Source organism: Pieris napi, chromosome 14, assembly GCF_905475465.1.
Source record: "Pieris napi chromosome 14, ilPieNapi1.2, whole genome shotgun sequence".
In the NCBI taxonomy this organism is placed as follows: Eukaryota; Metazoa; Arthropoda; class Insecta; order Lepidoptera; family Pieridae; genus Pieris; species Pieris napi.
This window is the reverse complement of record NC_062247.1, coordinates 8,306,937-8,322,929: the sequence shown is the minus strand read 5'-3', so window position 1 is coordinate 8,322,929 and position 15,993 is coordinate 8,306,937. Positions and strand designations below refer to the sequence as shown.

The window sequence follows — 15,993 nt, the reverse complement described above, 5'->3', positions numbered from 1 at the left end:
TACGCATTTTACAACTAATTAATGTAAATAATTACGCTCAAGATGACTTTCTAGCCAGTTTACTTGCAATTAAAGATTCAAATAATAGCTTAAACATTGCAAAATTTGCATGTTAAAAAATCTTGCAAAATATAAATAGTTTTTAATCTGTCATATTAGATTGTCTTTACCCACGCCATTGTCCCATAAACTTACAAAACACGCGACTTTAATCGTAAAATTTTAAATATACTACCGAGGTCAGATAACGTAATAAAAATGGAGACTAATTTAAAAAAATGTCAACAATCGCAGATAAGTCCGCTTTTTAAGAGTTCATCATAGCTTACTTAATATAAAATTATGTAGAAATACTAAACCAGCAATGCTCGTTTATATATAGACAAACGACAATATGTAGTATTACAGGATAAGAGTCAAGCTTTTTAATAAATTAAACACTTATATATTTATATTGTTTTAGAATGCCTGTAGGAAACATGTTTATTTTCTTTATGGCGCGTCTAAACGGGCCATGTTTTGCTGCAATTGATGGCTGCACTGTTGGCAACTAATTGTCCGGCCATTAGAAAAATATTTTAATGCAGCTGATGGCCGAACAATCTATGGCTGGGCAATGTGTTGCAATATGTCTGCAATAGTATGGCCCATGATGCAGACTCCTAAACGGGCTACACCAACCGGCAACAATGGCTGACGAAATCACACTTGTCCCAGCTTATATTGTTTTAAAAAAGAAACAGAAAAATAAGAGTTTGCGGATTCGACCTTACTTAAATAGGCGTGAAACTGTAGACAATTTGAGTCTAGAAATAAGTCTTGATAATAAATTATTCAAGAACTAGAATGTCAAAAGCAGTAATTCTAACGTCAAATACAGCTGATCGCAAAACACAGAATATAGCAACAGGCACACTTCACTCATAGCAAACGTCATGTCGCGTAGAAAAGGATACACTGTGCCATAACAAAGAGAGTGACTGAAACAACAATAGAACTGGCTGTGCAATATTGCAGTTGAATTCGATAGCCTAGCGATCGTCCGGCCACCCATCGGGGCAATATCGGCCATATGTGGCTATACAAAACATGTTTGGCTATATGGCCGGGACATTACTGCAATATTGCATAGTGTGGCTGCTATTGTTTGCAATGTTGCCGGCCACAGTGTTGCAGCCATCAATTGCAGCAAAACATGGCCCGTTTAGACGCGCCATTAGAAAACTGTTGCTGTAAATGTGTTATGCTAAGGAGGTTGTTCAATGTTCAGCCTAAAATTCTTCAGTTCTCAGTGCATTGAGCAGAACGATTAAAGATTTGTGTTGTGCACGGATTCAGCGTGCAACTTTTAGGTAGGTTCCATCCTTGGATATGTATGTACGTTCGTACGGCGAAGAAATTTATTTTGTGTAGTTCTTACGTCCAATTGGGATCCGTCTTATTCAGAAACATGACTAAGTGCTAAGTCTGACTCCCGTACGTCAGAATTGTATTGGACCTCATCATGGGAGTCTTAGTTTGCGCTAAGTTCTGTATCCTCACCCTTAGTCCCTTCGAAAGCATCTTCATCATTCGTCACTTTAATAGCAATGTCCTATTGTGTAAGTTAATTATTTGGTAGTAAGTATGAATGGTACTGATGGTACCAAGAGCGGATCATCTTGTGTAATTACAGAAACGCGTTTAAAATATAAGTTAGACAAATATTAATCGATTAGATTTTTTTTTTAAATAGTTTTTTGCGATATATGTAAGGTAGTTTGGGTATATCAATAGGTTATATGTCAGGTATGTAAAAAAATAATAAAAGGCTTCACGTCAAGGCAATCACTATTTCGCGTCACAAAATAGTAGTTTGGACATATTTTTTAACGTATTACGAAATAAAAATGGTCGACAGTATAAGAAGTTATTTTGTTCTTGTCAAGTTGACATTTCCACAGATTTTGAATAGAATTTATCTGTAGAAATAAATGAAATTAAAACGTCATTTTTAGAACGATAACGAATTATTTGGGTTATTTTAAGAGTTGCACAATTTACTTTCTATGTTAAATTGATTTGTAATTCATCATTCAATTGAGCAATTTAGGAAATTTTCAATGAAACGTATATTGCATATCTTATATTATGTCTTTCGGCCAAGGGTCAACTATAATCCCTAAAAACTGTCGGCACCGAATGCTGCAAATCTTGAATCATAAGGTAGTTATAATAAACAAAGATGTAGTCTTTATAGCGTGTGACATTATCTCTGGACCCAAAAAGTTGACGCTGTCTGGCACAGAAGGCTGATGTCTTGCCTATTCGATAAAGCAACATACAGAAATCTGAAGCCCAGGCCTCAAAGGTAGCGCCACTGATAGTCAAAGAGCTGTTTACTTTAAGTTCGTCAAAATAAAAATACTCTTAAACTTCCCAATAATACCTATACTGTCTTTGCAAGGCGACGCAAAGTTAATGTCAATTGTCATCAAAGTTTCACCGTACAAGATGTGTCACGTTCAAGATGACAGTGGCATGCTAAGTCGAATTGGTTTATAGGAATAGATTACGTAAGTTTTATTCCTTAAAATGCAGTGCAGATACACGATATTTGTTACGCATTCTTTCTAGAAGCAACGATCTTACACAATTTTTAGTAATGCAGCAAATAGAAAATCGGTAATTGGACTCGCGTAATGTAAAATTTATTCTATTGAATAGCTAATACAGTGTAAATATTTGCAATTGAATTATTGGTACGAATTATATTTATTTTAGTAAGTTGTGGTACGTAGCGATTTTGCGGTGGCGTGTTCGAAACAGGGGTTTTTATTTATATTCCTGATGTATTTTAATTTCTATATGTACAATTGATTAGCTAGAAGGATTAGATTAGAAAGATAAATAATTATGAATGCGATTTGTCACTAAAAATGTAGAACAAATAGTGGGCGTATTATAAAGAAAAATAATCAATAAGTGCAAACAAAAATCGATATGGGGGTCGTAGCGCTCCTTGCCTTGAATTTTATACTCTAAATTGGAATTGCGCAATAATTATTCGAATGAATCTAGTACGCTTTTTTTATGTAATAGGAGGCAAATAGGCAGGAGGCTCATCTGATGTTAACTGATACCGCCGCCCATTGACACTCATATTGCCAGAAGGCTCGCAAGTGCGTTGCCGGCCTTTCAAGAACTGGTACACTCTTTTCTTGGCCCTAAGTTGAATTGGTTCGGAAATACTTCAGTGGGCAACTGGTTCCACATTGTGGTGGTGAGCGGCAAAAACTGCCTAAAAAAACGCTCAGTTGTGGAACGACGGTTGCCGAGGTGATACGGCTGGTATTTTGTATTCTGCCTTGACGTCCGATAATCTCTCTCTTATGATTTCTCATTATCTAAAATCTCTGGTAAATTAGCGTTAACAATGTTATAAACCAGTTTTTGTTTTCATTATTTAGGCTTACATAGGATAATGGACGTATTGTCATTCTACATTATACATATATTACGTAGACTAACATTATTGTTTGAAAATTTAACGTAAAATTTCAATGCCCCTAGTCCATAAAATTTCCTGCGTCAAAATTATCATGACTTTAACGCAGAAACGTGTGTGTACTTATGTACACGTGTTAGAAGTTCTTTGGCGTAACAAGATAAAAATCCTTTCAAACATTTTATTCTACTTTTGCAGAAAAAACCACTCTAACAATAGAAAAAACTTAAATGTTGACTATAGCTAACTTCAGGGTGTCAGTTATTTGTGACGGTGTGCGCGCATCGTAAAAAAATTCTCTCACCATTTTTCCCTAAGGCGCCAAAAGAACTTAAAAATAGACGCAAATAAACACGCATATACAAAAGCATAGAGTGTACAACACCACAGACTAAGAAGCGTATAAAAACTTTATCATATACAAAATATTTGTTATAATTTTAAAAGTGGGAGAAATCCCGATGAGCCGAATGACCTGATTCGAGTGGCTGAAGCGAAAGTGGTTTAACTTGTTCGTGAAAGGTGTCCAATTCATTCATCTAATATAGACGTTATAAGCTATGGTCATTTTAAATTAACAATTTCAAGGTACATTTGAATGTTTAATAAAAACGAAACCTTTACTTTGCCGAATTTCGATAACATGTAGCGGCAGCCAAGGGAGCGTTCAAGTATTACGTAACGCAATTTTTGGAGATTATTGACACCCCCCCCCCCATAAACTCGCCGTAACGTTTTTCAGTGCCCAAGTAAAGTACTGTATCCAAGTCTAGTGTAAAACGTTTCGTGACCACCTAGTGACTCTTTAGTTACTATTATGTGGTACCAGTAAGTAGAAAATAATATGTATTAACAATAACACGTAATTCAATCCCCGCCCCGCATCGTAATCTTTTACAAAAGGAACCCCCCCCCCCCTTCCAAAATTCTTTACGTAATACTTTAACGCTCCCCAAGGTTCTATTTCCTATTTCCTGAGAATTTTCAAGTATTCCGTCATTCCGATTATCTCGTGTATAAGTCTTATAAGTCTGTGAACAGGTATAGGTTTTAGGCGTTTTGTCAAATCGAATATAATGTTAAATTATAATAACCTTTTAAATGATACGATCTTATGACGTTTAGACAGTTACTCGAATTAAACGAACAACCACAAAACTATAGAGGCACGGCAATAAAGAAAAAATAATTCGAAAGAAGTTTTTATGGTCTACAAACGATGCAGCAAGTATAAGTTAGAATTTAAGGGTCCGAATACAGGTTTTAATGTTTCAAAAGCTTTCTCCATTCTAAACACTACTATGCGGTCATTGCCACGTTGAAATAAAAGCTTGTTCAGGCATTGGATAGTAGATTTTCATTTGTGTATTAGTAATTTAACGCTTAAAAGTGTTTTAACAGGGTTTCATAAATTATCTTTTGCGATACTTATTTTAACAATAAAAATAACTTAAAATGGCATTGCATATCAGCACATAAGGTCATATCCAAACTAATAGAGAACAAATTTATTAAAAGTTTGCTGTGTTAAAAATATATTTGGCATTTCAATATTTACAAACCTTCGTTAACATCTTCGTTTAAATATTATAATAGTTTTGTGATGTATTTTAACGAAAAGTATTACCATGAATCTATTTATCAATCCTATTTAAAGTTTCACGTTCTTTGTTGTTTGCCTTGATGTCGTAATAACTCAATAATTGGGTAACAATTAAATCGTCGCCAAACGGATGTTCACAGATTAGTTTTTCTGTGTCGTCCACGAATATGTTTGTAGGTATATCAATAACAAAGTCCAAATATTGATTTATATAACTTGTGTATTCCTGATACTATATACTCCTATCAAAGCAAAAGCATATAACAGAACTGGCAAGAGACTCTCCGACACACCTAATTCAGTACACACTTTTAGCCTACATAATCCTAGTACTTTGGGTAGTACTCCTACTCACAGATTTTCAAGCACGGGTTTCATTATAAAAGATCTTCCGACTAGAGTCTTTCAAAACCGCCTTAGTGTATTACTTTTGGGAAAAATGTATTATTCAATAAATGATTATTTGCATGAGACACTGTAATTGATATAAATTTAATAAAGTATGATATGTACGATACATATAATAAAAGAATTGACTTTGACTAATAATTAAAAATTCCTTCCATTTTTGTACCATATTCTTGCAATAAATAAATAATAATTATTATTATTAAAATGATAAAATCATCTATATATCATGCACAGCCTTTCTTAATTGAAAAAATGCATTAAAACCCCAAGGAGCTACCATCATTCCCACTAGGCGGGATGTGGTAACAACAGAGCCTTATTCGCTTCCCGACAAGCAATCAAGGTTGCATTCGCAGCTCCACGCCCATTATTAGTTTGTGAAGATACTTGATGCATCAAGTATCCTTCACAGACCGGGCGGTTTGCTTTTGTAGTAAGAGTTAGGGAAGATCGAGTCCAGTACTTGCGGGTATGGACCAGCATCCCAGATGTTGCCTGCCATAACTACTCGGAGACTTATGAATGCTGTGTGCGATGTATGTTTTGCGCTTCATACACGTAAAGGACAATGTAAGACTTCCTTTTACCTTTTTTAAAATTAATATTGACCGTACTTGGCACCAATGAGCAAAGCGAGATTAAACATCTGCGTAAAATATTTGTATGATAAATCAGACAATAATTTTTTATGAATTAATTAAAGGATTTAGATACAAAATCATAACGAAAGCAGCTAATCTATTATTTATTAATATCCCTTTAGATGATTAATTTAATTTAGTGATGTTTGTTATCAAATCATCGATAAACACGTTTAATAAGAGCTTAAAACATTGACAAGCGAAAGTATCTCTAGTGGTTTCGTTAGATATTCGATCCGAAGGTATATCTATAACAAATAAATACAGAGAAATGAAAGCTATTTCTTGTATCGACCTTTACTGTCAGTTCATGTTTCACGAGAAACTTAATAATATACAAGAAAATTAAATTGTCTTTGGTATAAAATTTAGTTCGAATTATAAAATAATTGACAATTCATAGACATGATATAGGTATGACAATTAAATTTTTTTAATAAGATTTTTAAATATTGTGTAAAGAAATCGTTTCATTGATTTTGTAATAATTAATTCAATATTGCAATAATTTAACCGCATTATATGCATTTGCATACGAAATTGCATATTTACCTAAATCTGAGCGGCCATTGCTTATTTAAATCTAATAATTATGTATAAACAATACTTACAAAACAACTTCTGATAATTTTATTGTTATTTTAACTGTTTTATTTTAGTCATTAAAAAGTTACTTTAATATTCAAACAGAATTTCTTACATTCTATTTACAGTAAAACATATCATTCCGTCGCTTATTTTACGAATTTCTCTGCATATATTACATAATGAGTACATCTCCGGTCTCTGATATAAATTTAATTCTAAGACTCTGTTACAATTATGATATTTAAAGTGTTTCACGGAGGAAATCCTATATGTTAGTGCTCAATCAAGCATAATACGTTGTTAATTATTTGAAAGATACAATATTGTGAAAACAGAGGCTGTGGTAAAACTATTGCATATTGAATTTAAACTGTACTTCGTAACGCTCCAATAAATGCTTTAAATTAGCAATTCGCAATTGTTAATCGTTTTAAACCTTTGAGTTCAAACACCAACGCGGAAAGGATTACTGCCTCTTTCCGCTACAATATAACATCTGTTTTATTGTCGCCAATCCCGGCGGGAGACGCCAAGCCCATTAGACATAATTTTAAGCCTTTAATCCCTTTTTAGAAAAGGAGAGATTTGAAACTCACTTGCTGCCTAGCTTCTCAGCCACAGATCTGCCTGATCGCGTATCTGATAGACTACACAGAAAAAACATCTGTTTTAACATCAGAGACAAGCGAAGAGTTACGTCAAAGCATGATAAAAAAGAAAACAAGCTTGTTAAAAGGAAGCTTTTTAATACTTGCGTATTACCCCGTAGGTACTATATGGATCTCAAACAGGTGTGTCAAAGATCAATGGAACGATGTATGCTAGGGAAGAAAAGAATATATAAAATAAAGAAGAGTAACTAATGTAGCAGATGTAATGATGAAAATAAATAAACTCAAGTGGAAATGGAGCACAAGTCTAGAGGAACAGAAAAGTGGAGCAACAAAGTGTTAAGCCGGTTGCAGACCGAAAACTAAGCTATGCCAAGTCTAAACTAAGCTATGCCAAGCAAGCTAGGCTAAGCTAAGCTAGAAATAAATAGCGTGCACACCAACAGCTAAGCCAAAGCTCAGTCAGTGTGGCGAAAGATGTGCAAATGGTGTGCGGGGTAGCGGGAGGGGCTTAGCTTAGCTCGTGTAGCTGCGCATCGGCATACACAACTAAATTAGCTTCGCATATTTTAGTTAGCTCACATAGCTTAGTTCGCATAGTTTGCGGTCTGCACACAAGTATGGAAAACTGCGTCAGCTATGCGAGCTAAGCTAAACTAACTTAGCTTAGCTCTTGGTCTGCAACCCGTATTAAACTGGTGCCTAAGGTTCCATAAACTCAAAAGAGGAAGACAATGTAGAAGGTGGATAGTTCTGGTTAATGAAACAGCGGGTGGCAGAGAGTGGCACAGTGCAGACCGAAATGGCGGGATTTGGAGGAGGCCTTTGCCACAGATAACTAGGAATTATAGAATATAAATGTATTTCAATGTAAAGTATCTGAAATAATTATATACGTGACGAATACTACAAGTAAAGTATTAGGACCATATTAAGGGGAGGGCAACCGGCACAATGGATACTTAGGGGAAAAACACATTCAAATTCCAACTAGTAAACAATTTCCTATGATTTTTATTTTTCCTGGTTTATCAGTACTTTGTACAAACACGATTATATTATTCTTAATTAAAAAAATAAATCAGTGGCGCTACAACCTCTTTAGGTCTTGGCCCCAGATTTCTGAATCTGTTTCATGATCATTTTTAAATCTAATAGGCAAGTAGGATCAGCTTTCAGTGCCTGACACACGCCGCCGACTTTCTTCCATGATGACTTAGTGCACATGTAAAAATTTGGGCCTCCTTTGTTACTACGAGGTATACAGAGCTATAAACTGGCCGTACATCTTTTGTCGCCTTCCAGTTAATAGTTAACGAACTAGAGCTCAACGCAACCGTTATGTCATGAAATTACCTATAATTGAGGTCGCAAGTAATGTACTGGTCATTAGGCCACTATTTCTGTCTTGACAATTTATAAGCTTAAGAAATTGGTACTTAGTGACGTCGATTACGTATACTTCTTGCAAATTCCTCTTTCATCCGCATTTATAGATTGTGTGAGATGTATAAGGCAGTTGTTTTCAACCATTAACTAGTAATTTTTTTATGTTTAGGTCAATTGAATGTAAAAGGTTAAAATCGTAATTCGCGCTTAAAACGCTGAAAAGAGCAGTAGTGCAGTGTGAGTGTGTGTGTATGTGTGATAGTGGGAGAGGGTCAGGCACACGCCTGAAAACATATGTGAAAATTATTTTAATATATCTAGCAGGTTTTCCGTTTGGTCATAGTTCAAAGTAAGTAAAAATTAAACTATTTGCTTTACACATTTTTTAGTTTTAGGATATATATTTAGAGTTTTGTTGAGTTTATTATACAAGTAACAGCCCAGAAAAGAGAACGATCGCTGAGAAAAATTACAAAAAAATGGGGTTGTACAAACGCTATATTTGCGACGTTTGTCCAATATAGTGGTATCGAATAATAACAGCGAATGTTGCTTCAGAACAGTGTGTCTGAACTAAACAGCTGTCGAACTGTAAGTACAGAACTGATTTTATAAAGTTCCGCAGTAGGGAAACGAAAGAATAAATTAATGGTTAAATATATGCTATAAGTGCTTTGCTAGAGAGTGTCAACTTAGCTCTCGGGTTTTAACTACGACTTAGGTACTCGCCATGCTTATAAAACCTTATATTATAAGAAAACCTATGTGAGGAATATGTACAGTCTTGGACCGTACGCACTGTAAACCATTGGTTTTTTAAGCCTGTCAAAAAGGTACAATAGAAATAAGGAAAACCCACTAACACGTATGAACTTTGTTCTAAGCCTTTTTAAAAGGCCGTCACGTGTACTTCTAAACAAAGAGTAATAGTAACCGTTAAACATAATGTTATATTGTTCGTTGTAATTTTTGTGATTCTAATCTTTAGCTTTTTACTAAGGTCAAAGATAATTAAGGGCAACAATTTGCATACATCTCTCGCTAACCTCGAAGATTTAAACGGAATGTTATTACATTGGTTTATTGCCTAGTTTTATGTTCGAGGTTCTCTAAGTTTGCCAATATCGTTATATCACATGCAAATAGTTAATAAGGAGGATTAGCGTAATGGTAAATGTTGCTAGTGTACAAATGGATAATTCATTATCTTTGTGCAATAAACACTTGCCCGTATACAACATACCTTTTTATTCACGAATAAATTTTTTTTAGAATATATAATAATAATATCGACATTAGACATCGTCATTCTCAAAAAACAAGCCATTCACACCTCAGCCATAACCAATTAGTGCTTAAAGATACAGTATTTTTTGGTGGACCACTAAACCACAGACGGCTAATACAAGAAATTGTAATAATAATAAAAAAAATATGTAAAATGGGGACGTGAGATGCCTTTTTTTTAGGGTCACAAGACACACACTCCCACGATACAGCCGATGTATCGTGAGTAGGGGCTTGTAGGGGCTACTCACGATACACCGGCTGTACGCCGTGCAGGTTTAGTTCAACCTTTATAAATAATAAAGATATTTCAAGTATTTTTTATTTATTCACTTTGTACTACAGTTGTAATATAACTCATTCAACTTATGTTTTTTCGGAATACAAATATATAATAGATTGAATGAGCCGGTACTACCGGCACACTACTACTCTAACATCTCAGTACCTTATCCTAAGTAGCACCTATGCATTTCATATGTTTGACATTTATGACATAAACCGTACTTGTGCAATGATTTATGCCTTTGAATACGCTTTGAGAGCGCCAACTACCGCATCAAATAACTATTGTATAATGTTGCACATTTTGCACTCGGCTGGTTCTTCCTGATAGGTACTCTACTGTTTATGAAACTGCATTTTACAGATTTTTTATCGTATTTTGTTTTGTTCATATAAAATACATAGTTTAATAATAATAAATCGTTTATTTGCGAAGATAGTGGTACAATTAGATCAATTAATTATAAAAATCCGCACAATCAGCCATATATAAATAGGCATGCAAATGTTTTATTAATTTTTATACAGTCATATAAGAAGTTAAGTTATTTATAATTGGTTATGGTCTTGCCTTTAAAATTTTAATCACCTTTCCCTTGAAAGAATTACACGGCAGTGCTCTATAACTTCTAGGAAAATGATTAAAATTTGTAGTCATTAAAAAAATATTCCAGGCCTAAAAAATAATAATTAGTGTGCTACTTGTGAGAAGTGTTTTGAAAGAATACCTGTTAAATACATAAGGAGCAGTGTTGGCCTAGTAGCCTATTGCGTAGTTAAAACTCGCTCCTACGGTTAAGGAAAACATCGTGAGGAATCCGGCATATTTTTTTTTTTTTTTTTCCTTTATGGCTCTGGCACGGTTTGTGCAAAAGCCAGTGTCAAGTAGGTCCGGCATATCTTAGACTCAAAAATTTACGGCGTGTGACAGGCACCTTCAAAAAGCAACCCTTAAGTAACAGAGACAAATCTGAAGCCCACACCTAAGAGATTGTAGCTGGTTTTTTTTATTAAACGCATAAATGCATACATAGATTATACTACTTTTCATATTGAAGCATATCATTATTTATCTGTATAATCAGTATACATTTTATTATGGTATTATTACCATAAAGTTTCGAAGTTAAAACTATATATTTCCAATGTATAACAATAATAGTCTAAGTATAGAATTCTGTCTCAAGTGTTTGCAAGCATACAAATGAGGCCCACTCATTCTTCCGGTCAGGAAGCATAGAGCAAAGTGACAACACGTTTTTCATTTACAATAAAAAAACAATAGACTCCAAGTTTGGATAGTAACGATATTCGATATTATAAATTGTATGTTGAAAATCTATTTAATATTAATGGATGATGAAATCTTCTTTTGTTTTCTAATTCTATTTTAATATTCGTTATTTAAAATTATCGCAGAGGTTTTTATCGTTGCTTGTCTCTGGAATTATACTTGTTCACTGACACAGATTATATTTAAAACATAGAATGATTACTTAGATAATTTATAATATAAGCACGTAAATATTGATAATCATTAAAAGCGGTTGTATAAAATTAATGCGTATAAAAATCTAACAAGAAATAAATTGTTTCCTTGTTGCTTTCACACATAATAAATGGGTGAGTGGAACATAATAATTACAAACCACAATAATTCACGTATTACAAGTTTACATTTTGTGCGTTTTGGCATTTTGATGCGTGTACGTAAAAGAGAGATTGTTGAAAGTTCAAATTTTTTTTTGATATATTTTGGAAATAAAATCTGAGAATTATTTTTTATCCTAAAATGAATTTTGTAAAAATACATTATACTCGTATTCGGTCTTTTACTAGTTGTTATAGATTGTTATAAACGAAAAATCATTTATTTTTTCTCTTGAAATATAGTTTATGAAACATAGTTTAAAGTTAGTAGCGCGTATGTTACACTTGCTTTTCCATACAAAAAGTAGTATAGGTACTTGTACACAAATACGATATAAGTTTATAAGTTATACACATAACACACACATAATAAGGCTGTTAAAGTTCATAAAACTGAATTTCATTGCTTTTAATACTCTGTCGCATCTACTGTTTTTACGTTGTAATAAAAAAAATAAACACATGACTTAATTATTAATTACCTATAATATACATTTTACACGGGAGTAGGTTAATAGTAGAAGTTTGATTGTCATTTGTCAACAGCGTCTACTCCAATCACAGACAAGCGATACGTTCCGTTTGACGAATTACGATCAAAGTCTAAAAATCATCGTTTCGTCTTTTGTTTTACATTTCCACCCCAAAAAGCTTTACAAATAAAAAATCGAATTATGTTAGTTGGGCGATCATGTCAGTGTCTTCGAAAGAATCATTAACAACGAATGCGGTGTAAAATAATTCCTTAATGCATCGTAGTGTAGATGCACTGCAAACTACCTACACTACGATGAACACAAACAGTTCAAAGTAACACAAATAATGCAAATTGCATTGGTGTTTATTTGTATTTAGGTTTATTTGTATTTAACTATCCGACACTAAAGAATAAGCAAAAAACAAAAGAACCCCGACAGCTTGAAGATTGAATCATCATTCTGAATACAGATAATTCATATTTTTTTTTATTTGAAAGCACTAGAATCTATAGATTAGAAAGCAACGTGTGTTGCAAGTTTAAGTAGTCGTCCAAGAGGGAGTCTTGCCTAATACCTACGTGCCTGGCTTTCGGAGTAGCTCACCAAGGCTTTTTTATAAGTTGAGTAACGATAACCATGGTATACCTAAAGAGTATTGGGACCAAATGGGAATTTATCGGAAGATATAAGAACATTTTATATTAATATATGATTTATTTCTTTAACTACAAACTGCATGAAAAGATTGAATTTCATCTCTCTATTTAAAATATTAATTATTGTGCTGAAACTGATTCCGCCATTTCGTAAACGTATTAAACGTTGGAACAAGTTTGTGAACACTCGCTTGTGATCAAAGAAAAACCCTTAGAAGTGGGCGGTCCCGTGCCGTTAAACTACGACATTATTTTACGTCTTCGTACTAGCACCTCAGTCGTAAAATTGCTCTCGGTAGATTCTGTCAAGATAACTGATACGCTGCAATCGATTGTGGTAAAGGTAATGTACCTTTACCAGTTTCAAAATTTATTATAGCTTTTTTTTAAATTGTAATTAATTAACTAAATGATTATTATCTGTTGCAGTGTGCCTTTAATGCTGGCAGCATTTCCGCGCTGTATTGCGAAAGTTACTCGTATGTTGAGGGAGGAAAGAACCAGCTCTGGGGTCACCATTACTGCCTACCAGGCGTGGACATAAATAATTGATTAGCGGAATGTCAAATAGGTTCCCATATTTTTAGTAAATGCGTTATTTAAAACCGTGTTGGGGTCGTTTTATTCAATTTGATGTATGATGTACAAAACTGTAGTAGCGATTAAATAGATTAAAAAATCTCGCCTAATGTAAAATTGTTAAAAAAATATATTCAGAATAATGGTCAACCACTTTTAAGTAATATAATACTAGACAAATAATAAAAACTATAATTATAATTAAATTAATTTACGGACGTTTTGTATAAAATTAGAAAACTCGTATTATAAGAACTGTATTTTTAAGACTTATTATCATAAATATAATTAAAATATTGTAATGTAAAAATGCGTTCATATTTTTTTATGGCTCTGGCACGGTTTGTGCATTAGCCAGCGTCAAGTATAAGATTTTTATAATTCGTGTTTTGTCTTTAGAAATTCGACCGTGTCCTCCATGTACGGTTTAAGCACTCGCCCGGTACCGCACAACCCTCCCAAAGGCCGAGAACAAATTTTAAATTAAATTAAAACTTGCCCTCGAACCGGGAATCGAACCCGGTACCCCTCACCTAGCTGCCACTTAATAAGACCGCTAGGCTATGAGGCCCTTACGTTCATATTTATAAATAAACTTTTAAAATTCTTTCAAAACCAGCCAAAGACCTTCCCGGCAACCCTGATAACATTCTAAATGATATAATTTCAGTACATTGTATAATCTATAGTTACGGAGTCGGAAATATTTCCTTGAATTATATTTCGAGAAAACTATAATGAATCAAATAAACACGTAGATCACGCAATCTCTCACATCATTATAGCTGTTTGACTGCAATTATCATAGTAATTGAAATTATGTAATTTGGCATTTAGGGCTGTGAGACTTTGCGGCAATTATTTAGATAATAGTTTTCGTGCTATCAAGAAATTGGTTTAAATAACAAAATTTCTAACAAACTATTTCTAAATGAATTTGCTATTAAAAGAAAATCTTATGTAATATAAACGCAGTGGCGTTATCATTTGTTTTTTCTGATTGGCAAGTAGGCGATCATCCTCCTGTATCTGAATCACGCCGTCTTTGGGTAAGTGAAGAATAGATAGAAGTTCATTGGAGCACAGCCAGGTTTCAAACGTGCGACCTCAGGGATGAGAGTTGTACGCTGAAGCCACTAGGGCAACAGCTGTCATTAAACTAAATAATTGCCTAAAATAGGTTAGCTTGTCTGGAAGAGGTGGCTTATTCCGCCCGTTGAACTACGTTACTACATTGTGTATTCCTAGTACGTGGAAGTTGTTTTTTCAGTTCTTGAATTAAATTGAAAATTTGTTTCACCAGGCTTTACGCCAACCGTTTAAACGCTTTCTTAAGCATTTTAAAAACATTCTTTTTAATACCATTTATGAACTAAGTATGTTTATATAGCGATATTTTCTTATATTAGGTAAAGGTCGCGTAGAAATAATTACAACCTTATTAAGTAACTTGGTTCTAGAATCTTTATGTATACATAATATCGAACGAATTCTTACCAAAATAGCGGTAGTCCGAACAATGCACAAACACTATTAAGAACTGAATACCAACGAACAATATAATATTTATTAAAGAGAGTTGTAAGTACACTGAATCGAAATTGGCCTTTAATGAAATCACGTAATTTCAGAGCGTCTTACTTGTGTAATACAACGCGTGCGCTGCGTGGGAAAGTTTTCTGCTTACTGCCACAGGCTCGGAGTTGCCGCTCTTGTTTACTGTTAAGCATCGTTGCAACGAATAAATAAATAGTAAGTTATAAAACCCTGAAAACCTTACGTCTGATCATTACAATCAACTTTTTGTGTCATACAAAACAATTATTATATTTGGAGTCAAAGCTAATAAGCGCCAACCTTATATACAGTATTAATATTATTAAAAAATAAATAAATCAGTGGCGCTACAACCTTTTTAGGTCTGGGCCTCATATTTCTGTATCTGTTTCATGATCATTCGTCAGCTAATAGGCAAGTAGGTGATCCTTCTGTGCCTGACACACGCCGTCGACTTTTTGGGTTTAAGGCAAGCCGGTTTCCTCACGATGTTTTCCTTCACTGTTCGAGCGAATGTTAAATGCGCCTAAGAAAGAAAGTCTTTTGGTGTACAGCCGGGGATCGAACCTACTACTTCATGGATGAGAGTCGCACGCTGAAGCCACTTGGCCAACACTGCTCAATTAATATTATTAGGAATTTCAATACTGGTTCAAGATAACTTTTACTGTTAATAAAGACTTATTATGGCTACGTTATGCTGTGATACATTTTTATTTCAAGGCTGTCTGGAGACCTGTATATTATTTGTAGTGAAATATATGTTTGTA

General features: G+C 34.0%; 1 protein-coding gene across 2 annotated transcripts in view; it reads right to left on the bottom strand.

Moving 5' to 3' along the window:
* Positions 1 to 15,366, bottom strand: part of LOC125055804 (pancreatic triacylglycerol lipase-like) — a 42,512-nt gene extending 27,146 nt beyond the window's left edge. For both annotated transcript variants that reach the window (XM_047658421.1, XM_047658422.1), the window contains exon 1: positions 15,164 to 15,366. The gene's annotated coding sequence lies outside the window, so the exon portion shown is untranslated. The remainder of the gene's footprint in view (positions 1 to 15,163) is intronic.
* Between the last annotated feature and the right edge of the window lie 627 nt (positions 15,367 to 15,993).